The sequence below is a fragment of the Triturus cristatus genome, chromosome 1_2, assembly GCF_964204655.1.
Source record: "Triturus cristatus chromosome 1_2, aTriCri1.1, whole genome shotgun sequence".
Lineage (NCBI taxonomy): Eukaryota > Metazoa > Chordata > Amphibia > Caudata > Salamandridae > Triturus > Triturus cristatus.
Window position 1 is genome coordinate 642,948,053 of NC_140580.1, and position 25,204 is coordinate 642,973,256.

At 46.1% G+C, this 25,204-nt stretch overlaps 1 long non-coding RNA gene across 1 annotated transcript; it reads left to right on the plus strand.

Moving 5' to 3' along the window:
• Positions 1-810: 810 nt before the first annotated feature.
• LOC146867773 (uncharacterized) lies at positions 811-24,949 on the plus strand. Its single transcript, XR_014966139.1, has 3 exons — positions 811-943; positions 15,103-15,165; positions 24,742-24,949. It is a non-coding gene; the product is annotated as an uncharacterized LOC146867773 (long non-coding RNA).
• Positions 24,950-25,204: the final 255 nt, after the last annotated feature.

Here is a 25,204-nt window from a genome sequence, read left to right on the forward strand (position 1 = left end):
AACAACGCCTTTTTCAATGTCCTTTGATTTATTTTCCTATGGAGTGAATCTATGTTTTTCTACACAGGTGTGGATGTCGGTATATATATATATAGTATGAAAAGTTTTATTCTAGCTTCTCTTTTGCGATCATTTATTTTTTACTGTTTTGTAAATTTCTGCTTCAAATTGTAATTTTAGGGTTTTCATTATTTGTTAATAAAATGGACTGATATATATGTGTGTGTGTGTGTGTGTGTGTGAGATAGAGAGAGTGTGTATAGATTTATTATTCTTAGCTCCACATCTACCTACCTTCACAATACATGTATTGTCAAGGTACAGAGATATGGAGTAAAGTATAGTAAAGCTATGATTACCAATAAATTCTTAGCTTCACAGTATTTTGGTAGTTAGTAGTCTGAGTGTGATATTTTCGTAGCACACTATTTAAAATGTGGTTATCAGGTAGCATACCTTCAGAACCTGGTAAATGCCAATGCAACTTTTTGCAGCATACCTGCTTCTGGAAAAGCACAACCTAAAAATATTATGCATGAATTTGTTAGAAGACATGTCTTTTGTGACACCTGGCTGAACAAAATACACTGCATGTGTTACACCCAGCCCTGGGGAGAGGAAAACAAAAGAGACAAAGAATTCACTGGCTGCGCCCTACTTCAAGCCTCAATAGCACCTGGTTCACATACCTGTTGCCAATCTGTCAACCAAAGGGACATATTTGCACTGAAGGCAGCTGAGGCGGGGGGGGGGGGGAGTTGGGAGGGGTAGAGTGATCACTCATTTATAAGAGCAGCACCTTGATGCTGCTCTGACCACTTGGAGAAAAATCCCTCATCTATAATTTGTTACCTGGTAAACTGTGCTCTCTTCGAAACCATGTCATTCGCAAAGGGCTGCACGGACCTGACAAAACAGGCTCAGAACATCACTGATGAAGCAGGTGAGCAAGGAATAATGAGGAGTGGCATAGAATGAGTGCCGTCAGGGATGGACTGGAGCAAAATCAGCCTTAGAAAAAGTTCAAACCAACCCCACTGTCTAGAAGATTCAACTAAAAGGGGGCTGTGGTGGTCCCTGGTGGCCGACCTAGCACTATCAGCATTCCCCTAGCCTTTGGCCCACTGGGACAATGCTTAAGTAGGACAATAGCCAGTCCAGCCCACTGCGCTGTGGGCCCTAATGCAAGCAAGGGACCCTGCAACCAGTTGGGCCTGAATACGGGTTGGAGGGTATAGGAGGAAATTCCAATTACAGCTAAAGCCCCATGAAATGAGGAATTACAGCATGAAACCTTTTTTTTCAAGTCAGAAAACCACAAACAATTCCTAGTCCCATGGGGTTTAGTGCATATATTTATCGCCTTATCTGAGCATGTGGTACATGTATCCGGGGGCCTCTCTGTGGAGTAGGGTGGAGAAAGGGTCGTATGGGAGGGGTAGGACAGTAAAGTTCTGACAAAGAGGGAGCACATCATTGGAGTAAGCGGCTTGGCTGCTGCAGCAGCCAGACCCTCAGGTAATTTTTCCAGCCGAAATTTTCAGTCTCAAAAATTGGGTCTACTTCTCCAATACCATGAAAAACTGGGTGGCGGACAACCTTCCCAATGTGAATCAGGCAGAGCGGAATTCTTACGGTAATTCTGCTCCACCCACGGCTGGTTTTAGTGATGGTGGCGCCTGGTACGAAAATCATTTTGGCACCCCCCACACCCCATGACCAGTTCGTCGGATTCTCTCACTACCACTGCGCAAAAGTGTCCCTCATCCCTCCAATCATAAGTTATTGATAAACACAGCACCCCCTCCTCTCCCCTTAGGTCAGTGCCCAGTGCGGCCGCACCGGTCTCACTGCCTTAAAGCTGGCCCAGGCTCCACCTGACTTGGTATCAGGGCCTTGGTTGTAAAACACAGCTCTAAGCTGGCACAGAGTGACTCTCTAATGGAAATACCACTGCACCTGCTGCTCTACTTTTTGCTGCACCCCTGTTTCCGATGACTATGCACCTTTCCCGATGCACAAGAAAAACACGTTCAGTGTTACACTCAGTTGCTTTATATTTATTCATTATCATAGCTTTAGACCTTGAGATATCAGAATGTTCTCTTGGGCATGGATTTTCTATTAATTTTTATTTTGCATTAATTTAGCTTGAAAAAGTGTTAGGAGCGCAGGTGCAATATTTAGTAAAGATCGTGCATGGGCGAAGTGGCATATGACACAGAGTTTCTGTCCGTAATTGTAATCAACGTTCACGTCTGAGATCTGCTCTTGGGGCCCGATTTTGAGTTTGGCAGACAGGGTTTTCTGTTGCAAACAGCAGACAGTACCCAGTTCACCACATTTTCAGGTAGAGAATGTTGGACCATAAGGGTTTTATCAACTGATCCCTTGTTGGCTCGAAAAACTTCTTCTGACAGCCCAATGAACTAGGGACAATCGGAAGAAGGGCATTATATCCCCGGTTCTGTTTAGATTGAACAGTCCTCACTACTCAAAAAAACCTCAGGAATAGCAAAAAAAAGAACAAGCATTGGCATAGCCAATAGGTCTCGCTTTTTGGAATGTAAGTGATTTTTCATAAGATTTTTCTTTGTAATGAGTTGTATTATGTGTTGTGTCTGTGGTATATATTGTTTTATTAATATGTGTTATGTAATTATATTGTTGTGGTAGAAGGCTAGAGGGGTAGTATAGGGGTAGAAGAGGGTAGAAGGTTAGAGGGTTATAACAGAGTAGAGGGGTAGAAGAGGGATAGTAGAGGGCTGTAGGGTTAGTAGAGGGGTAGAGGGGTATTAGAGGGCTAGAAGGGTAGTAAAGAGGTAGATGGTTATTAGATGGGTATAGGGTTAGAAGGGCAGATGAGGGGTATAAGATGGGTAGAGCGATAGTAGAGTGTTTGAGGAGGGGTAGTAGAGTGTTAGAGTGGTAGAGGGGTAGTAAAGGATGAGATTTGTAGAAGATGTGTATAAGTGGGGTAGAATAGGTGTAGAAGAGGGTTAGTGTAGGATTTGAAGAGTGGTAGTAGAGGGGTAGTTGAATGTAGGTGATAGGTTGTATCCCAAATTGTTTTGAAAGGTGCTGTAGTGGTAGCTATGTAGATCTGCCTTCTGTTTAATTAGCAAAGCAATGTAATGCATTACAATTTTAATATTATGTTATCTTATGAGTTACCAATTAAAAGGTGACTTGTATAATAATTTTTGTACAAAAATATGTATTTATGTTAAACACACTGTACTTGTCTGTTTATGAGGCTAGAGGTTAAAGCATATCACTCACATTTAATAGCATATAGTAAATTACCATAATCTATATTGATCCCTAGGGGTGTACTAAAGTAACTAAAGTAAACAAACCCGGACACATTCATTTGTAGCAAACAAGGGGGAGTAAGTGATTTGCCCTGAATCAAGGATGTTCAGCCGACGCCCAAGGACCGGAGCCGGCAATTTTAGCCGTGTGACCTATCCCTCGCATTGCGTACTCCCACAGGCCACTGACCAACACTTGTTTCCCCAAGGTAAGTTAGTAAAACTAGTGCCTTCTCGTTAGCAGACTAAAGTGGTGCGTGCAGTGCTCACAGCTCTCCTCACGAGACCACACTTAGCTCCCTTCTCAGAGAACCTTCAGGGTTTCCCACAGCCAGAGATTACGGTATGAAGCCTCCTCGAGCACCCTCATTGGCAAAAGCCTCCAAACCCTCTGAAAAGTAGCAGAAAGCTTGTGTTGCAACTAGCCTCCCAGAGCGAGTCACACGTTTCCAGGCCAATAGCAACACAGCAATAATTCGGAGCATTGTATCGTGTGCATGACCTGCAAATCCTAGACTGTTGCTGTTACCAAAATGACCAAATATAGAATATGGGCGGGTTTGACACGTACATCTGTCACTTACACTGTCTGCAGAATGTACAACGTAAACATTTAGGTATGGCAGCAGGGGGAGGCGCGCGCGCACCTCGTGCGGCAGCAGGGGGAGGCGCGCGCGCAGCGCCTTCTCGTTAGCAGACTAAAGTGGTGCGTGCAGTGCTCATTAACAGTTAGGTGTTACTAGCAGTATTTTTTTGTAAAGATGGCAGACGGTTGATCCTGTCAATTGGTGGCTCCTTTCATCCCGTTTAATATGTAAATGTAGGTGGTGCCAGTAACCTACAGATGCCTAAGTGGATGTAAGCCAAATGTAGACGTTTAGAGTGCGAATGTGTCTGTAGGCAGTTTCTATGGAGGGAATCGCTCTGCAGGATATGGTGACTGTCTTTGAGATAAAGTATGGTGTTTGAGGTGGGGGGGTTGATGTAAGCAGTAAGAGCAATGCAACATCGAAGGTTTTGTGTTATATGCTTGAGCTAAAAATGCTATTTTTAAAAGATCCCTGTAAGAAATGTTAACGTTGTTCCCGCTGAAGACATGGAGCGCATGTAATGTAAATTATTTTTCTGGATACAATTATTTGTAATAATTTTTTACAACGTGGCTTCAGGGAGTCATAAATGCTGTGTATTTCTTTCTGCGCGATGCGTGCGCTCATATTTGTAATACATTTGTAATGCTGCAGCAGCAACATACATAAAAGTGGCTCGGTTTAGATTTTTTTTTTTTTTGCTGTGAATGGCAAAGCAAACATGCAGCTTCAGCATTACAAATGCATTCAAACATCAGCGTGTTGAGATAATGCAAACACTGTCGACACTGTTCAGCGCATTAGAATTTTTAAAATTGTAATGTAGGGCACAAAATGAAAGCAAGGCCTATTGGCTTTCCAAATGCATTTTGTAACCCATCCGTGACGGCACCAAGTGTCGGAGACATTACATGGGCTTTATTACCGCGTTGGATGGATGCTTAGTTTCACAAAGATGGCCCAACTTTTTAACCTTATCCTTTACCTCCACCCAGTGTTAATATTGACATAGTCAGAGTGTTTCTTTTCCTACAATTGTCTCTTCGAAGAACTTGTAGAGCGAACCTGAAGCATTACAATTTTACACACCGGGCAACAATAAAGACAAATCCTTGTTTTTATGTAATTTTTTATGAGTCATTTTAGATATCGCCACCTCGACCCGAAGGTTTTTGAGCGCTTCACACGAGCAGAAGTTATGTCACACAGGGACACATTAATTTGTAGCAAGCAATGGGGAGTAAGTGATTTGCACTGAATCACAGGATGTTCAGCCGACACCCAAGGGCTGGAGCCGGCAATTGTGGCCGTTAAGCCACATCCTATCTTGGTTCTGTACTGCCAGGCAGAGCAAAGAGCGAAAGAGAGGGCTTGTCCCTGCTAAGCAAGCTTCTCCTGTATTACAGGCGCGCACCCAGTCACTAGACCGCTGATGGTGGTCGTAGGTAGTCTACAAAGTCACGGAGCGGCGATGGAAACCAGCATGGGGGTGCATTTACTTCAGCCTAAGCCAACATTTTGTAGGCCAGCTATGGCGTGCCACTGACCCCTCAGCGTCCGACACTGAAAACATCCTGCGGCCGCGTCATTTATAATAAAGGCATTTTCTGCAAAAGTGCTTATCTATGGCCACTAGCTGAAATTAAGTTATTTTGTAGAAACATACTGCGGCCGCGTCATGTACAACGTGGCTGCAGGGAGTCGTAAATGCTGTGTATTTCGTTCATATTTCTTTCAGCGCAATGCGCGCGCTCATATTTGAAATACATTTGTAATGCTGCAGCAGCAACATACTTAAAAGTGGCTTGGTATGGACTCTTTTTTTGCTGTGAACGGCAAAGCAAACGTGCAGCTGCCGCATTACAAATGCATTCAAACATCAGCGTGTTATGATAAAGCAAACACTGTCGACACTGTTCAGCAGAGTTGAATTAATTTTTTTTTAATTCAGGGCACAAAATGAAAGCAAGGCCTATTGGCTTTCCAAATGCACTTTGTAATCCATCTCTGATGGCACCAAGTGTTGGAGACATTACATACGCTTTATTACCGCGTTGGATGGATACATAGTTTCCCAAATATGGGCCAACTTTTTAACCTTATCCTTTACCCCCACCCAGGTTAATATTGACATAGTCAGAGTGTTTCTTTGCATACAGTTCTCTCTTCGAAGAACTTGTAGAGCGAACCGGAAGCATTACAATTTTACACACCGGGCAACAATAAAGACTAATCCTTTTTTCTATGTAATTTTTTAAGAGTCATTTCAGATGTCGCCACCTCGACCCGAAGGTATTTATGCGCTTTACACAGGCAGCAGTTATGTCACACAGGGACACATTTATTTGTAGCAAGCAAGGGGGAGTAAGTGATTTGCCCTGAATCACAGGATGTTCAGCCGTCGCCCAAGGACCGGAGCCGGCAATTTTAGCCGTGTGACCTATCCCTCACATTGCATACTCCAACAGGCAACTGACCAACACTTGTTTCCCCAAGGTAAGTTAGTAAAACTAGCGCCTCCTCGTTAGCAGACTAAAGTGGTGCGTGCAGTGCTCACAGCTCTCCTCACGAGACCACACTTAGCTCCCTTCTCAGAGAACCTTCAGGGTTTCCCACAGCCAAAGATTACGGTATGAAGCCTCCTCGAGCACCCTCATTGGCAAAAGCCTCCAAACCCTCTGAAAAGTAGCAGAAAGCTTGTGTTGCAACTAGCCTCCCAGAGTGAGTCACACGCTTCCAGGCCAATAGCAACACAGCATTAATTCCGAGCATTGTATTGTGTGCATGACCGGCAAATCCTGGACTGTTGCTGTTACCAAAATGACCAAATATAGAATACGGGCGGGTTTAACACGTACATCTGTCACTTACACTGTCTGTAGAATGTACAACCTAAAAATGTAGGTATGGCAGCAGGGGAAGTGCGCGCCTCGCTCGGCAGCAGGGGGAGGCGCGTGCGCGCCTCGCACGGCAGCAGGGGGGAGGAGGCGGGCCAGCGCGATTCACTTGCGGGAGCGATAATTGCTTCCATATGGTGGCGCTCGCTCCCGCAAGTGAATCTCCACACGTGCACGCGTTGCCATTGAAGGCAATGGAACGCGTGCACGGTTGTGGGTGAAAAAAGGGGACCGATGGCTTAAGGTCTCCTCCTATACAGCGCATGCGCGCTGCGTAGGCGAGACCTAAAAATGACCCCCACAGCCTAGAAGCTTATTCTTGGTGTGTAGAGGTCACTAGTTTTTGTTTTTCTGAAAGAAACGTCCTCTGTGGGACTTTGTTTCTGCAAAACAAACAAACGCAGCGATCTAAACGGATAGCAGCCATCCACCAAACTTTTTTGCATTAAAAGGAACCACTGTGATGGTAATTCCTTTCAATGTACAAAGATGTCCACTGGGCCAGTGGTCATCTCAAAATCTGAAGTTGACCGTCAGGATTGTGGCGGTAACGTCTTCTGCCAACCTGATAAACAGAGTGCCATCCGTCAAAATCCAACTAAGGCCCTTTGACTTCACAGAGATGGCTGCTTACTAAGGGGCATATTATCAAGAAAAGGCGTTAAAATTATCACCGCTTTAGCGGCAGAAAACTGCCGCTAAAGCGGCGATAATGGGCTTGATAATATGCCCTTGAGAATTCCCATAGAAGCCCATGTTCTGGTGTCAACATCGGCTTCTATTGGAATTCTCTGCGGCATATTATCAAGCCCATTATCGCCGCTTTAGCGGCAGTTTTCTGCCGCTAAAGCGGCAATAATTTTAACACCGTGCTTGATAATTTTCCCCAAGGTTTGTATGGAATTGTTGTCATGCCTCTATCACATTGGGCCATATTATCAAGGAACGGCGATAACATTATCGCCGCTTTAGCGGCAGGAAACTGCCGCTAAAGCGGAGATAATGGGCTTGATAATATGCCCTTGTGAATTCCCATAGAAGCTCAGGTTCTGGTGTGAATCTGGGCTTTTATGGGAATTCACTAGGGCATATTATCAAGACCATTATCGCCGCTTTAGCGGCAGATTCCTGCCGCTAAAGCGACGATAATGTTATCGCTGTTTCTTGATAATATGGCCCATTGTGTGTTTGCTCAACTTCCCTATATACAAAAATGTTCTAAACTTTCACCATTTCGCATAATGAGAAGTTTCATTTCATTTTTAGGTGTGGGAGAGAATTTCGAGTAAAAATTGTTTTGCTGACTTACATTTTCTCCTCGAACCAGTCTCTTGCTAGTATTTCAAAAGACTGCTTTGTGCAAAGTATCATCAAAGAGAAAAGTTACTCAAGATACTAAAAGGACACATTTCGGGTAATATGTGTAATTTTAGAACACACAATGCACATTTTACAAAAAAAGCTGCATATTTCATACACTGCTAGTGCTTACTATTCTGCATCACCACAGGGCATTTATTAAGATATCTGTATCATGAGTGGGCTCGGAGGGCTAAATATCATTGGAGATACACCCAGAATATCTCTCCTAAAATGGTTCTGGGCTTGTAGGATTTTCATCGTGCACTCAGGTCTAAGCTTTTCCTTATAATCATAATAATAAGTCTTTAGGTTGGATAAAGTGGTGGCTGCCATATAAGACTATAGGGACTGAAACTAGTGCTTAAACATTGGTCTTGGATTAGGCTTTAAACTAGTATCTTGTCAATAGGGAATTAGCGCAAATGTTAGGCTCCCATTAAAGCAAAAAAAAATTAAATTAATGGTCTGGTCAGTTCATCTTTATGTTGGGCATATGTAACGTGGCGAGGTGACCCTAGCATTGCCAGCCTGCATGTATATGACTTCTTAATGATGGTGAGAACACTCACCTTGGTCTACCTTTGTAGACCAAGGGGTTGATTTATTGAAAGTGACACAGCGCTGCGTGAAAACAGAGATGCGTCACTTTTCATTGCAACCTCCTTGCGACACCAATGATGCGTCATATTTACAATATGATGCATCATGTCGCAAGGAGTTAGAGATACGTCAGAATTTCTGACATATCTGTAGGCGCAAAAATTACGCATTACTGGAGTGTGTCACAAAAGTGACACAACTCCAGCAATGGCTCTTTACACATGGGCAAGTCCAATGTTAAATGTGCCTGCGTCAATCTTACGCCTGCCATGAGGCAGGCGTAAGATATTGACGCATTTGCGTCCTAGAATTAGCGCAGTGAAATATTATAGATTTCACTGCGTCACTTCTCCGAGGCTTACTTGCGTCAGAACGCCCACTCTGCATACATTATACCTGGCGCAGGTATTTTGTGGCCCAGGGGTTTACAAAGTGACGCATCTACCTAGATGCATCACTTTGTAAATATGACACAACGTTGCACATTTTTTACGCTGCTAGTGCATCACAAAAAGTGACGCACCAGCATCGCAAAAGTGACGCAAGGGCTCATAAATAAGCCCCCAAGTACACATCAACACTTAAGCTAGGACGAAGAGTTTTGGATCCCCTATGCGAAGTGTTTACTCGTGAAGAAGAAAAGTGAAGTTTAACAAAGTAAAGGGTCGGAAAAAACTTTAGCAGCTGAATCAAGGGCCTTGGAAAGTTTCAAGCTGCAGGGTGGACCCTACAAGCGCTACCCTTTGTTATAAATGCGTCCAGGAACCCTGTTTCAGCACACATGCTGCCCATATTCCTGGTGCGTACAGGGAGAGACGATCCAGGAGTCTCTCTGAGAGCCCGTCTTGGCTCTCCGTGCCCAGGCAGGAGATGAGCCATCAGATCATTTGGCATGGAGATTTTGGAACAAGTAAGATTCAGCGTCTTCAAAGTTCCAAAAGCAATTTTTTTTACCAAGCTTTTCACCATAGTACATCCAATTATATCACAGCATTGAGATGAATTTATTAAAAGTGATAGTTTTTAAACAAGGACGACAATACCATTAGTGAATTAAGAAGCAATTCAGTTGTCATGTGCACCCTATATGTAGGCTAAATTCTTATTTTAGGTGGATTAAAATTATAGTCCATTAAATCGAACACAAGAGAGTTTTGTGTACAGTACACATACTCGTATTTTTCAAAGTTTTCTCATAAACAATAATACAAAACCTAGCAAGCAAGACAAAATAACATATTTGGCTACCTTCACACATTTTGGTCACCCCCGCGCCGCACGGCCACCAGCTGCTGTGTGTGCCCCCTCGCCTTGCCCTCTGCCTCGCTGCCTGCCTCGCTGCCGGCTGACGCCGCTGGCGTCTGTTTTTGCTTGTTTTGTCTAGCATTTGTGCTTGTTTGAACTGCATTTTCCTACCGTGTTAGCAGCTTTTGTCTGACTTTTGTGCCTGTATTTTTTCTAGTCAGTTTCTGCATTTTCCTCCCGTGTTAGCAGCTTTTGTCTGACTTTTGTGCTTGTTTTGTCTAGCATTTGTGCTTGTTTGAACTGCATTTTCCTCCCGTGTTAGCAGCTTTTGTCTGACTTTTGTGCCTGTATTTATTTCTAGTCAGTTTCAGCCCTTTGCGTTCTCCTGCCTGTCTGCCCGCCTACCTCGCCGCCCTCCGCCTTCCCTCCCCGCTCCCCGCTTCCCGCCACCACCGCTGACCACGCCCCTTTTTCCTTTCTGTTCCCTCCCCGCTCCCGCCTCCCAGCTGCCCCGCCCACCCGCGCACTTGGCCTTATATGGCGACCGTGCGACGCAGGTGAGTGTGACCCACTTGTGGGACACCCCCGCGCCGCACGGCCACCAGCTGCTGTGTGTGCCCCCTTGCCTTGCCCTCTGCCTCGCTGCCTGCCTCGCTGCCGGCTGACGCCGCTGGCGTCTGTTTTTGCTTGTTTTGTCTAGCATTTGTGCTTGTTTGAACTGCATTTTCCTACCGTGTTAGCAGCTTTTGTCTGACTTTTGTGCCTGTATTTATTTCTAGTCAGTTTCAGCCCTTTGCGTTCTCCTGCCTGTCTGCCCGCCTACCTCGCCGCCCTCCGCCTTCCCTCCCCGCTCCCCGCTTCCCGCCACCACCGCTGACCACGCCCCTTTTTCCTTTCTGTTCCCTCCCCGCTCCCGCCTCCCAGCTGCCCCGCCCACCCGCGCACTTCGCCTTATATGGCGACCGTGCGAACGCGCAGCGGTCACGCACAGCGGGCGCGCCGATTGTGCGCCGAAGGCGCGCCAAAGGTAAGCCCGTCTGCGCCCGTCCGCGACCGGACCGCGCCCAGCGCCAGGACCCCTGGCCAACGAAGATCCCGACCGACCCGCCTGACGTACTCCGCCGCCACCCTCACCGCTCTCAACACCAGCCGACTCCCAGAATGCCATCAAGCCACTCCACGACGTACCCACGGACCTTTCAGCTGCCACGCCTGCAAGTTCACCTGCATCCGGACCAGCCTCGCACCAGCACCCACCAAGTCGAACACCAGCAGCACCCACCTCAAGTGCATCCTGCTCAACACCCGCTCCGTCCACAGACACGCCATCGAACTCTGGAACCTTCTAGACGCCACAGCCCCTGACGTCGCCTTCCTCACGGAGACCTGGATGAACGCCTCTTCAGCTCCCGACATCGCCATCGCTATCCCAGAGGGCTACAAGGTCGTCCGGAGGGACCGAAACGCCAACCAGATGGGAGGAGGCATCGCCATCATCCACAGGAACACCATCCGTCTCACGACCAGCACCGACAACACCCTGACCAGCGCCGAACACCTGCATTTCCAGATCCACACCAACCCGAACACCACCCTCAGAGGCACCCTGATCTACCGACCCCCTGGACCACGCACACAATTCAGCGAGGACATCGCCGACTTCGTCAGCCCGCATGCCCTCCCCTCCGCCGACTACATCCTCCTGGGAGACCTCAACTTCCATCTGGAGAACAACAACGACCGCAACACCAGCACCCTGCTCGACAACCTCGCCAACCTGGGACTCAAGCAACTGGTGTCCACCCCCACCCACCTCGCCGGACACACACTCGACGCAGTCTTCTCATCCAGCACAGACATAGACTTCAGCCACGCCACAGAGCTTCAATGGACGGACCACAGCTGCGTCCACTTCACCTTCAAGAGAACGACGACCCACCAACACCAGCAACAGGCAGCCCGCAGAAGCTGGAACAAGATCACAGCAGACCAGCTCGCCACCTCCCTGAACCAGCACCCTCCTGCCAGCTCAGCGAACCCCAGCCAAGCCGCCGACAACCTCACGAAGTGGATCAGCAACTGCGCGGACGAACTCGCCCCACTGAGGACCCCGCCTAGCAGACCCGGCAGCAAGAAGGCCCCATGGTTCACCGACGAACTCAAGAGCTCCAAGAAGAACTGCCGAGCCCTCGAGAAAGTCTGGGGAAGGGAACCGACACCGGACAACAGGACCTCCTTCAAACTTGCCACCCGGAAACACCGCCAGCTGATCCGCGCCGCCAAGAAAACAGCATTCAAAGACCGGTTGGACAACAACGCACACAACTGCAAGGAACTCTTCAACATCGTGAAAGAGCTTTCCAACCCCAGCGCAGGAAACAACGACATCACCCCATCGCTAGACCTCTGCAACTCCCTCGCTTCATACTTCCACAACAAGATCGCGGACATACATAACAGCTTCAACAACCAACCAACGCACACCATGACCGAACAACCACCCCCCACCACCACCCTCCACGCCTGGACCCCGATCAGCACCGAAGACACCAGCCGCACGATGAACTCCATCCACTCCGGATCACCGACCGACCCCTGCCCTCACCACGTCTTCAACAAGGCCGACGCTGTCATCGCACCCCACCTGCGAGACATCATCAACACTTCCTTCGACACCACCATCTTCCCTGAGAGCTGGAAGCACGCCGAACTCAGCGCCCTACTAAAGAAACCTACAGCGGACCCCACCGACCTCAAGAATTACCGCCCCATCTCGCTCCTCCCGTTTCCAGCCAAAGTCATCGAGAAGACCGTCAACAAGCAGATGGCCGCCTTCCTCAAGACAAACGGATCCCTCGACCCCTCACAGTCCGGCTTCCGAGCCAATCACAGCACCGAGACCGCCCTCATCGCCGCCACCGATGACATCCGAGCCCTGATGGACAATGGAGAAACAGTGGCCCTCATCCTCCTAGACCTCTCTGCGGCATTCGACACGGTCTGCCACCGCACCCTAGTACGGCGCCTCAGCAACATCGGAATCCAGGACAAGGCGCTGGACTGGATCATCTCCTTCCTCGACGGAAGAACACAGAGAGTCCGCCTACCACCGTACAAGTCAGAGGCCTCCGAAGTCACCTGCGGCGTCCCTCAAGGATCATCTCTGAGCCCCACCCTCTTCAACGTCTACATGAGCCCCCTCGCGGCCATCGTACGCAAACACAACCTCAGCATAATCTCCTACGCCGACGACACCCAACTGATCCTCTCCCTGACCAACGACCCCGCCGCCGCCAGATCCAACCTGCACGAAGGGATGAAAGAGGTAGCCGAGTGGATGACGACCAGCCGCCTGAAACTGAACTCGGACAAGACGGAGGTCCTCATCCTGGGCTCCTCACCCTCCGCCTGGGACGACTCCTGGTGGCCTCCCGCCCTGGGCACCGCACCCAAACCGACAGACCATGCACGCAACCTGGGCTTCCTCCTGGACTCCTCCCTCTCCATGACCAGGCAAGTCAACAACGTCTCCTCGGCGTGCTTCAACATCCTACGCATGCTACGGAAGATCTTCTGGTGGATCCCCACCGAGACCAGGAAGACCGTCACCCAGGCCCTCGTCACCAACCGACTGGACTACGGCAACGCCCTCTACGCCGGTACCACCGCCAAGCTCCAGAAGAGACTCCAGCGGATCCAGAACGCCTCAGCCAGACTCATCCTCGACATCCCACGAACCAGCCACATCTCCGGACATCTGAGAGACCTTCACTGGCTCCCCGTCAACAAAAGAATCACCTTCCGCCTCCTCACCCACGCACACAAAGCCCTACACGACCAAGGCCCGAGCTACCTCAACAGCCGAGTCAACTTCTACGCTCCCAAACGCCACCTCCGATCAGCCAACCACGCCCTCGCCGCCGTCCCCCGCATCCGAAGAGCGACTACAGGAGGAAGGTCCTTCTCCTACCTGGCCGCCAAGACCTGGAACTCCCTCCCGACTGACCTGCGCCTGACCCAAGACCACCTCTCCTTCAGGAAGAAGCTGAAGACCTGGCTGTTCGAGCAGTAGCGGCTCCCCCCCCTCCCCCCCCCCAGCGCCTTGAGACCCTACGGGTATGTAGCGCGCTTCACAAGTGTCACTGATTGATTGATTGATTGATTGATTGAAAGTGAAGACTCCAGGATTAATCCCAACGTTTCTGGGTATAATTCAGCCACTACAGTGTTATCCCTTTCTCGCTCCAGTTTGACATCAAAGTTTAATGCTTTGTGTTTCATTCTTGGTGCATAGGGTTAGAGGGTGGGTAACAGGCATAAGCCACATGAAAGCTCAGCTCATTTTGGGCTTGAGGGCTCAAGAGGAACTCAAGCTGAGCCAGAGCTTGACATCTGGCTCGAGACTTTAGTGGTTCACCCACTTCTACATTTACACTGTTTATTCTGTGCCTGAAATAATCAATTAAATGATGGAAGATTACACTTTGATGCTGGAATTTGGAGAATTTATTCTAGAAATGATTGCATAAATTGCAGGAGCTGTCCTCTCTTTGGTAAAGATTTCTTAGAAAACTTCAAAAGAGTCCCGGAATATGAATACCATTTTGCTAATATATTTGGCAAAAGGTGCTTTTAATAGTTAAAACTGATCATTTCAATATTAGAAATGATGAACAGGTTAATGTGAAAAAATAAAAGGTAACAATCAACATCAATTTCATCCTATGTCCCAAAGGTCTTATAGATAGTTCTGGTCTTCTCACAATTTGTTTCTAATTTCATGTACAAGATGCAAGGCACAAATAAGCAACATATACCATAAGGATTGAATTTATCCATCACGATACTGCTGCCCCCCCCCCTTTTCTTTAATCATGATAAACTGAAAGGTAACACTAGATAACAGTCTTTGTCTGCATTGTCTGCATTTCTTGGTGGAATACTCTCAAACCTCACTATCGTGTTTTGTGCACAATATTTAACATTTTCCAAAATTACCTGCTCATTTTTAATGCAAAGTGGTCTAACAAGAAAATGTTTGAAGACACCTTTTTTAATTAATAACTTTACTTTTCTGCCTGCTTCTCGTTTTAGTGGCTCAAGGTGAGCATGTTGCAAAGGACTGTATGGAACACGGGAAGGCCGCGGGACAGGAAGGTAAGAGAAATTTCTATTGCTTGAACAATTTCAGACCAGGAATTATTCACCTACATGCAAAACACACATTCAACAAATGTAGAATGGCATTAAGCCACATTTTTACATTTGTAAGCTTAAAACCATAACTTAAAAAAATATATTTTCACCTGTTGAAAGGACTGTTTTCCTTAAACATTAACAGTGAAAAATGCCATTTTCCAAACCTATTGCAGCAATTATCACACTTTTTATGAACAATTTCTATCTTCAGAATGCTATACGTTCACAAATTTATACTCTTCAAAACTCAATTTTAGAAAAAGATACTATCTTTAAAAACTGTATTTGAAACGATGATACTTTACAAAAATCTTTGCTTCAAATCTATCCTAAGTCCCGGATCTGAAAACCCTCAATTCCAAACGCCACTATTAATATGTTTGAAACAGATCATAAAACCCTCATCTTAACTACATCCTAAGCTTCAAGCATTCTGTATTCCGCAATACTCAACTATACAAAATCCCAAAATGCTGCTATTAAAACATTATGCTACAATATATGACTTTTAAAGATCTTTGCTTTTAAAGATAACACCTTCCAAAAAGGTAATAGTTTGCTAAATTCCTACATTTTAAGGATCATAATTTAAAAAACATAACTTTCAATTATCGTAACTTCCAAAGGTCCCATGTTCAAAATCCCTTGTTATAAAATTTTCTAAATTCAAAATTCTTCATTAAGAAAGATCATAATGACCAAAAATCTATCCAAAAAAACTCTGCCACCAAAAATCCTTCCAACATTGTTAAATCCTAAAAAACTTTGATTCGATCTTCACTCTATATAAAGTCTCTTTTCTTAAAGACAAGTTAGATCTTGCTATTATAACCCTCTCCTACAGAGCTTGTATATATTTTAAATTCTCACTTTTGTTCTATTTTGTTCCTAACTATGTCTATGTCCTCATACACATTCCTTGTGGCACATATGCTTTGCCTGGGAAATATCCTGGGAAATGATCCAAAGTAATTGAAGCGGCAAAATAGAAACAGCTTTCCCAATTGAAGGACTGAATCATTGTCCGTGAGTGAAAATGAAATATGAACCACACATTGCAATTAAATAAAGTATTTGAGCTAAACCATTGTGCTTCAAAATTGTCGTGTGGAAACAGACCCTTAAAGATTATTGGATTTGGATTACAGAATCCAATTTAGGGGTCCATTAGGATGGAGGGCGGATGTCCTCCGCCGGGCGGGCGGTAACAACCGCCGGACCGGCGGCAGACAACCGCCCGCCATCGAAGCCCTGAACACCGCTGGTCCGATTAGCATTGCGGTTGTGACCACAGCGGTGTGGTTTCCCACCCGCCACTTTTCCGCCGGTTGCAGTCCACCCGCTTGCCTGGCGTACGGAGCTGGACCACTACAATTGTGGCGGATCAGGGCCAAGCACCGCTGGCACGATTATGTTGCCGGCGGTAGCCAGCTTTCCGCGGTGGTGGAACCGCCATGGAAAGGCATGCGGAGAATGTCTCCGGGGGTCCATTGCGGACCCCCAATGTGTTGGGGGGGTGGGTGCACTGGGGGGGGTACCATGCATGTCCCTGTACCAGGTGGCAGGCACTGTGCAGTGCCTGCAACACAGTGCAGGGACATGCAGGACATGTGAGTTTGGACATCGCGGCGGTGCTGCTGGCAGCACCACCCACCACAATGTTAACCGCCGCTATCTGACCACCGCGGTCGGATTTCCACTGCGGAGCATAATAATTGGGCCAGCGGTTTTCCCGCGGTCGTGGCGGGCGGTGTTTTCCCGCTACCATGGCGGTCGGGGTGCTTTTCCGCCCGCCATCCTAATGGACCTCTTAATTCCTCATAGGGAAGGGAAAAGGACAGAGACCCAGGTAGGCACCAGAAACAAGAAAACTAGTCATCAACTTATTTAATGTTATGGACAAAGCCTTTAATAGGACAGTGGGAACCTGAGGTGAAAAATGGAAACCAGAGAATTCAGAGGTCCAACAAAATAAAGGACAGAGGATGGTCTAAGTATTAGGCTTCTAAGGGCACTCAGGTAGCGGTTGGAGAACTGAATAACTAAAGCAGGCAGTCCCTATGCAAAACCCCACTGCACACCCAAACCCAGAGCGAGTCCCTATTAAGATCACTCAAAGACTCATGAGTTTGCATAAGCAAACATTGGCATTTTTTATGTTTTATTTATTTTTTAGCATTTTTTACAATGGACAAGACATTTACATATGGGCATGATTACAATACATTGAGAAAGATTAGAAATATCTCAGTAATCAAGTATATTAAAACACATTGGCAGTTGCCATAATACAAATCATTACTCAGTCGTAGCCGACCTACCATGAATGTATAATACCACATTCTGATATCCAAGCGCAGGTAGCAATATTTGCATTGATTTGTATTCAGACCCAGAGGCATATAAATGTACAGCAAATTGCATCATATGCCACATATTTACATGGAACAGTACCTTTTTAGAAATAGCTGTGCAGAATGTAAAAGTTTTCCTTCCTTTGTTGTATGTATTTTTTGGGTATGACCGAATATGATTTTTTATTAAAGAAAATCACGTTTTTTATCCAGGCCACAATTATTGGTAATGGGCCTCTACTGCAGCACATGGTCACTTTTCGCTTGGCTAACAAAAGTGCTAAAGATTAGTATTCTTACCATACACCAACAGTGAGACCAAAGAGATAGGTTCCATTCTTTTTGTCATCAATTGTAGTTCAGTAATCACGTCCTTCCAAAGCAGCTGTCAACTAGAGCGTCATCAAGTCACAAGTATGAAATAGGCCTCTATGTGAGCACTTAATGTATGTCTGATGACCATCAATCCTGCTGATATGTAATAGAAGCACTATAATTGAAACACTGAATATATTTGAACTGAAGGAGTCAATGCTTACTATTCATAGAAACATTCTTTGTTTGCCTACCGCAAAAGGTCTACTGATCATCAGCGTGGGTTCCTAGGTCCTTCTCCCAGAGCCCTCTGGCAACTCAGGATTCAGTTTCTGTGGCAGAGAGCACACCTATAAAGATGTAGGATATTAGATGTATAGGGCTTGAGGTTCTAATCATTATTGTTAGTGTCTGAAGTTTGGGCTTCTACTGGAAAGGATGGAAGTAACATGAATGTCACACAGTCTATAGTCAGGGCCACTGGAATTATGTGGCAGAGAGGGCCAAATTATGCAGCATAACGCGGCACATGTAATAGTATGACTTCCTTATTTTGCCATTTTTAAACTTGGTAACATTCTCTGGGCGCTGGTTGCGCCTCATTAGTACCAGTTTAACACCCAAATATAGCAATAAGCATTGGGGTAGCTACACCTCTTGCTGCCAGTTGCTGCCCCAGCATTTGCCGCCCCACGACTTCCGCAAGTGAGAGCGGGGGGTGCTGACGATCCCTGCATTTTCCGCAATGGCGGCAGGCGAGAGTGGGGGTGCTTGTGATCGCCTGCATATGTCGCGACGCCCACAGGTAAGAGGGGGCCGCCCTCAAACACATGCCACCTGGGGCAAACTGCATCCCTGCACCACCTTGCTACACCACTGGCAATAGGCAACATAAAGGTGACCAGTCCAAGCAGCCAGGTTGTTGCTTTACCTTTGTTTCTGAGTTGGGGGGCCGCCAAGGTTTGCATGGTATAGACACAAGACACAGTAAAGCAACGTCATGCACCAGATAGCCATCTCATTGACTGCCACCTTCTGCCTATCAAGTGCTTGACCTTAACGAGGTGGGGAACTGCTCCAGAGCAGAACAATGGCATAAGTCAGGTGACAGGATAGCCTGGGTGTGGGGCATTTGATCCCTTTTAGCCCAGGAAGGACAGTTGGAATGAATCCAGGAAGTTCATTAACTTAAAAAGGGACAGAGGTGTTCCCATTCATGACACTCAAGTGCCTGGGTACCCTCTTGGGTGATTGACCACACTGTATAAATCCACTTAATTGATTGAGTAATTGATTATTTCCTAGTTTAGTGTATGAGTCCTGAAGAATGGAAAGTCTTTGTCCCAAAAGCCCACACTAGCCAGGTTGGCCCTAAATCAAGTAGGAGGGAAACTACTCCCAGAACTGGTTTATAGTTGTGCCTGGATAAAGGGCTGCTAATATTCCTGGCTACATCTCTGGGTGTACACAAAAGCTCTGCATAAGGGAGAAAGGGTTATCCCATCTTGAATTTTAGGAATGAGTGGCAATGTGGGATTGTTTGCAGTTGGATAAACAGAAATTGCTGAAAAAGAGGGTAAGGTTGCCTGTTGGACCTTTTTCTCCATTGTTTGATGAGTGTCCAGGAGTCATCCTCACCTACCGGCAAGGGCCAACCATAAATGTGGCACCCCCAGCGAACCCACCTCAGAAGATCAGAACAGGACTGGGCCTGCTGTCTGTGACAAGAGATGAGCCCCGGAGGACTGAGCCTGCTCCCTCTTGTACCCAGGAAAGAATGTGGACTCCAGGGTTCAGATGGCTACACTTCCTGTGTGACTACATAGGCACAACAAGCTGCAAGAGGTGTTTTTCCTGAAGTGACCCGTTGACCAGTACTAAATGGACCTGAACTTTACCTTGCTGGTGGTCTCTGCTGGAGTGATACCTGGCCCCTAAGGGCCTCGTTTGGATGTCGGTCAGAAAGCCTCTGACCGCAGGTTGGAAGCTTTCCGACCGACATCTAAGGTTTAAACTCTGACCGTCCTATTACAAAGATTGCAGTCGGAGTTTAAAGTGGCTGATCAAACCGACTGGTTTCTGATGGGTTCAAGGACCCCGTCGGCCAGTCGGAAGCCGCACATAATCCCTAATGGACAGTGTTTCCACCGTCGGGATTATGATGTCAGTTTCTGACAGGCTTACCGTGTCGGGCTTCTCGACATGAAAAGTCTGTCACAAAGCAACTTTGAGGCCCCTAGCAGGGCCCCCTTCCCTCCGTGGCCAACGGTTGTGGGCCTGCGGGCACCTATGCTGCCCCCTGAAAATCCCTGCACCGTGTGGCATGCACCATGAGGTGCAGGGATCTACACAAACTCCCATTTCTTTATGGGAGCTTGTGGTGCTGGCGGTTTACGCCCACACCACAAGCTCCCATAGAGAAATGGGAGTTTGCAACCGCACCATGAGCGGTCGCACTGTAATACAGTGTTCGGAATCGCCAACCTACGGTCCGTCGGTTCCCACACCAAGACGGGGCCTTTGATCAACATCATAATAGGGCCCTTAGTGTTGTTCCTTTGGTCCTGGGAGCCTTATGAGTGAAAGAGAGGCTGCTCCGGAAATACTGAAAGGTGGGACTTAGACAATTTTTGGACTTTCAAGACTTCCAGAGACTTCAGGGGGTCCTCGCAGCAAAGGTGTCTGATTTCGAGGTACCTTCCTTTGATACAGCTTCAGGCTTGCCTTTCAGGCTGGTAAGCCTGAAAGGTCTGCCTTGGTGCTTAGTCCTTTTTGCCACTATTTCTTTTGAAAATTCATATCTCCAGTTCCCCATTTTAGATTCATGCCATATTGGTGAAATTTTGCTGATTAAAGTTTACACTATTTATTTTGTCTCATTTAGGATTTTTATTGTTTGGTGTTTTGACTTTACTGGATAAATACTTTACTACAATTTGCCCTAAGTTTAGCATGTTCACTGACATGATATGTGTATTTATAAAGTGCACGTTCCCCCAGAAGGCTATCTTGTCACTGAATAACAGTTGTTTATTGCTACCCAACTCAATGATTCTCATTTTATCAACCTCAGAAAGATGAAAAGCTGAGTGGACAAGCTGGGATTTGAGCCATGAGGTTGAACACAGGCACCTACAGTGGACACATTAATCAACTAAGCCACCAGACTCGGCTACTAAGCCACCAGACTCAGCTGAGTGTCATAGATACCAGGGGGCTGCCCTCAGGTTAATTTAGTGACTTTGGGGTTCACCCTGACAAGTTAGTGTCATTATTCCTTGAGGTGGGTGAGTATACCTCCCTAATAATAATTGTCTTTCCTACACCTGCCAACTGGCTCTGTCACAGTTTTCACATGTCTAAATGATGCAGCCACATGGCCACCTCTTTGCCAAAACTGCTTAGAGAGGTGAAGAAACACTATCCTCATAATGGACAGATCATTGCCTTTTACATTAGTGGGGATGTGAGTATTTCCTTAAGGTAGGCTATGTTTAACTTATGTCTGTCTAAATATACTATGATCTTCTTAACTTTACGTGCATCATTTAACCTTCAGCTGTTAGTAAGTGTAGTTGCAATTTATGTTGTGTGCTGGTATAGGGTATACGTACATATGAAGTGATGTGAGTAACATGCATACCACCATAACAAACCATTGGCAATACAGCCTCAGGAGCAAAAACATGTCATGCCATAATAATTATTAACAAGTCTGTCAATCCCACCTTCCTTCCACACTACTGTCCCCAACTTGCGGTGACCGCAGCCTCCCCTAGCCACACTACAAACTGAAGCAGGAGCAAGGCCACTCATTAAAGCTGTAAGTGTGCTCTGTATAGGGCAAACTGCACTGCACTCATATCTACCAATGTTATATTTGGTGGTGGCAGGGAATACATATCTGCTCCAGGCATGGGCCTTCCCACCCCCAAAGAAAGGCAGTTGTCCTTTCCTGCACCACCTGAGTAAGTGTGTCTGGAGATCATATTCAAGAGTAAATACGTTATATATGCTTACATGGTTTGAGATCTCAGAGGCATGAAGGCATATGGATTCAGATCGACAGTGGATTGGTTCAGTCAGAAAGATGGTTCCACAAACAAACTTGTTATATCAGAACATCAAAAAACGTCCCAGTGATGTTATTTTCCATGGAGAGCAATTGTGCTCAAGCGATACTCATTATTATTGTTCATGTTGTCATCCATGGGCTCCTTTCCACCTTGCAATGGGGTAGTTGTTTTCTCTTTTCAAAGTTCTTGAGAGCCGTCAGTGCTGTCTGGGGATCATTGAAGATGTACACCGTGTTGTCTATTATCACTTTTAGATACACAGGATAGGGCATGGAGAAAGAGATGTCTATACTTTGGAGTTTCTTCTTAATACTGACAAAGGCTTTGTGAGACTCCTGCACAGTCAGTGTGAACTCCAGAAAAAATGGGACAGAGGATCCAGAGCAACAAGGTTCCCCCCAATTATATGCAGAGTACAGTTCTACATCATGATCTCTGTAATTGGGAAAATGACCCAGCATTAGCCTTAGTGGTGCCCCCGGCACAGGCATAGGTGTCAGTGAGAGGCTCCACTACAAACATGGTAGAAAAGCTGCTCTTCTAAACAGCTCTGTGAGAAGTGGCTCAATGAATGCTCCATTTGTCCAATATTTCCTCATTCCAGAATGCCAATAATACAGAGGTTGTTGGATTTTAACCTTGAATCGAGGTTTTCATTCTTCTCTCCTTATGATCTCTAGCACTTTCTCCATTTTCAAACATCTTTCATTATGTAAGGACATTTTATCTTCAATTTGAGATATTTGATGCTTAGACGAAGTATCCGCATTCCCCAAACCTGTGGTTTATTAGGTGGATCTAGCATGCTTTTGTCCTTGTTACTAGGAGACTCTCAGAGTAATGCTTTTGTCCTCAGTAGTTATAGCATCTGCATGACAACTGACCTCAGGGAAGTCAAAGGCTGCTGTGCTAGCAGCTTGACCTGGGAGGTACTAATTTCTAAAGATGGCCAAAGGCAATAAGATTACTGAGGCAGAGCTTGTAAAAGTTGAGTCATAACATTGTCAATATAGTTTGAAATGCCAATAGACAACTAAATCCTCCAGCTGTCTGTTAACCAGCTCGAAGAAAATGTACTCCATATTTTTCTTAGTACATAAGCCACAAATGTACTTGTTAAATGATTGCTAATTCTAGTGGTAACTTTGCAGGACTTGTGCCAGGGAGGTATCCAGGGAAATATCAAGAACTGTATGAGGTGATTGGGAAAGGGAATACTGATGAGTGCTCGGCTCACTGTCAAACACTGTAAGAACTTGCTCACAGAGCTGACATACAGTATGGCCTCCCAGACAAAATTCTTTGATAACCATGTACTTGAATACTGTTCATCAGGTGGTTTGCTGGGTTGTAGCGTTCGTGAATTTAGATGCAGGTTAGTAGGCTTTTTGCCCCCCGTGTGCCCCCTTAAAACATATCTACGAGGTCCTAACTGGCTGATTTGCTGCATTTTAGGAAGATAAAAATGTTTGATTTCTCCAACAGATCTTGTCACCCCTGCACCAGATTCTTCACCAGACAATGATACCCGGTCAGTGTGACTCATCCAATACAGAGCTGATGTCTAAAATTATCAGCACAGTTGCTGTAGTATTCTCATATATTAGGTTGCTCAAACTCGCACTAAGTAGGCTGATGGACATGCTCTTGTCAAGACTCCAAGTAGAGGGACATTATTCCAGAGCTACCGGGGCTGGTCTGCACCCTCCACTTTGGACTCATACCAAGTACCTTAAGACTTATGAGGCACTTTGATGTGCCTGAGCCAAATCATTGCCAATAAGTTAGCTGCAGGGAACTCAAAGGCAACCTTCACTTGTGACAACTCTGAGAATATTCTGGTGCAACAAGTCTCTTGCAAAGGGAGCAAAGGTCTATTTTTTTGCCATCGGTGTATTGGAATGATGAGTGATGTAAAGTCCAAAAGGCAGCAGGCAGCTCGTGATGGAGTAAGGCTAGATGATGTCTTTGGGCCGGTCAGAAGATTACTTAGTCAAGTAGACTGCTGTTAAAGCAAGAGAGATCCTACCAGTCAGTGAGGAGTGTCTTCCCAAAACAACTCACTACCTTCATCGGGCACTGAGAAAATGTACTTCTTCAACGTGAACTTCCTGTAAGCAAACTGTTGTACCTTGACTCCCATGTTATGCTTATCCTCTCTGTGGATACGTGATCACAGAATGTTGGGAGTCAAATAACCACAGTTGGCTGGGCTGAGCAGCATGCTTGCTGCTGCTGGTGGGGTCTCAGAGTCAAATAGCCACAGTTGGCTGGGCTGAGCAGCATGCTGGCTGCTCCTGGTGGGGTCTCGCTCTGATCTTCTTGTGATCTTGCAACTACCCTGAATAAACCTCTCTGAACCACCTCTACCTGTGTGGACTTGATCACTACACAAACACAATCAACTTCTTAGGGGTGCAGGCACTGAGGGATTCTAGCAGTGTGTGAGACAGGGACATGGAGCCTTTCCAGTGAGAGAATCAGTTATACTGAAAGAAGTAATATATTAATGTGCACAAAAGTACCAGACACACTTCACAAACAAAAAACAAAGCCTTGCAGAAAGGGTATATCTTAAAACCTTCAGGTTATCATAATAGTAGTAGTAAGTCATTGCATGTCTACACTGACAACACTTTGTTACTTTACTAGACTGATTTTTCACATGGACAACATTACACCACTATGACCCCTATGGGTGGTTTATAATTCCCCACAAATAAATAAAGGTGCCTTCATGGACTAAGGATCACTTTTTTGCTAACCCACTGCTTCGTTTTCCCTTCCAGCCATCGACAAAGGGTGCAAGGTTGCTACGGAGTCCGGTCAGCATGTGGCAGGAAAAGTGAAGGACCAGTTTGCTGGAAGCAAGAAAAAGTAAAAAAAAACAAATATATCATGAGGCCTACTGACTGAAGGAGGAGACCACCTCAAAGTTCACCCGAATATGACCATAAAGATGATTACTCAATATCATTAAACTACTTTTCAGATGTACTTGTCCAGTTTTACTCATTTATAGCTCACAGCACATGAATGGTGATCCTTAATGGCCGTGACTAGCTCCCATTAAAGGAATAAACATTAGCAACATCTTGTGATGCAACATCTTGTGCCAGGTGCAATACATCCTAAAGATCTGCATCATGCATACAGGGATAATCACCATCCCTGAGCGGGAGAGACAGTAAACGCACAGTCTGGTGACTGGAGGTTTAGTCACTCTGTAGGTAGTCCTGAGAGTTGTTCTCT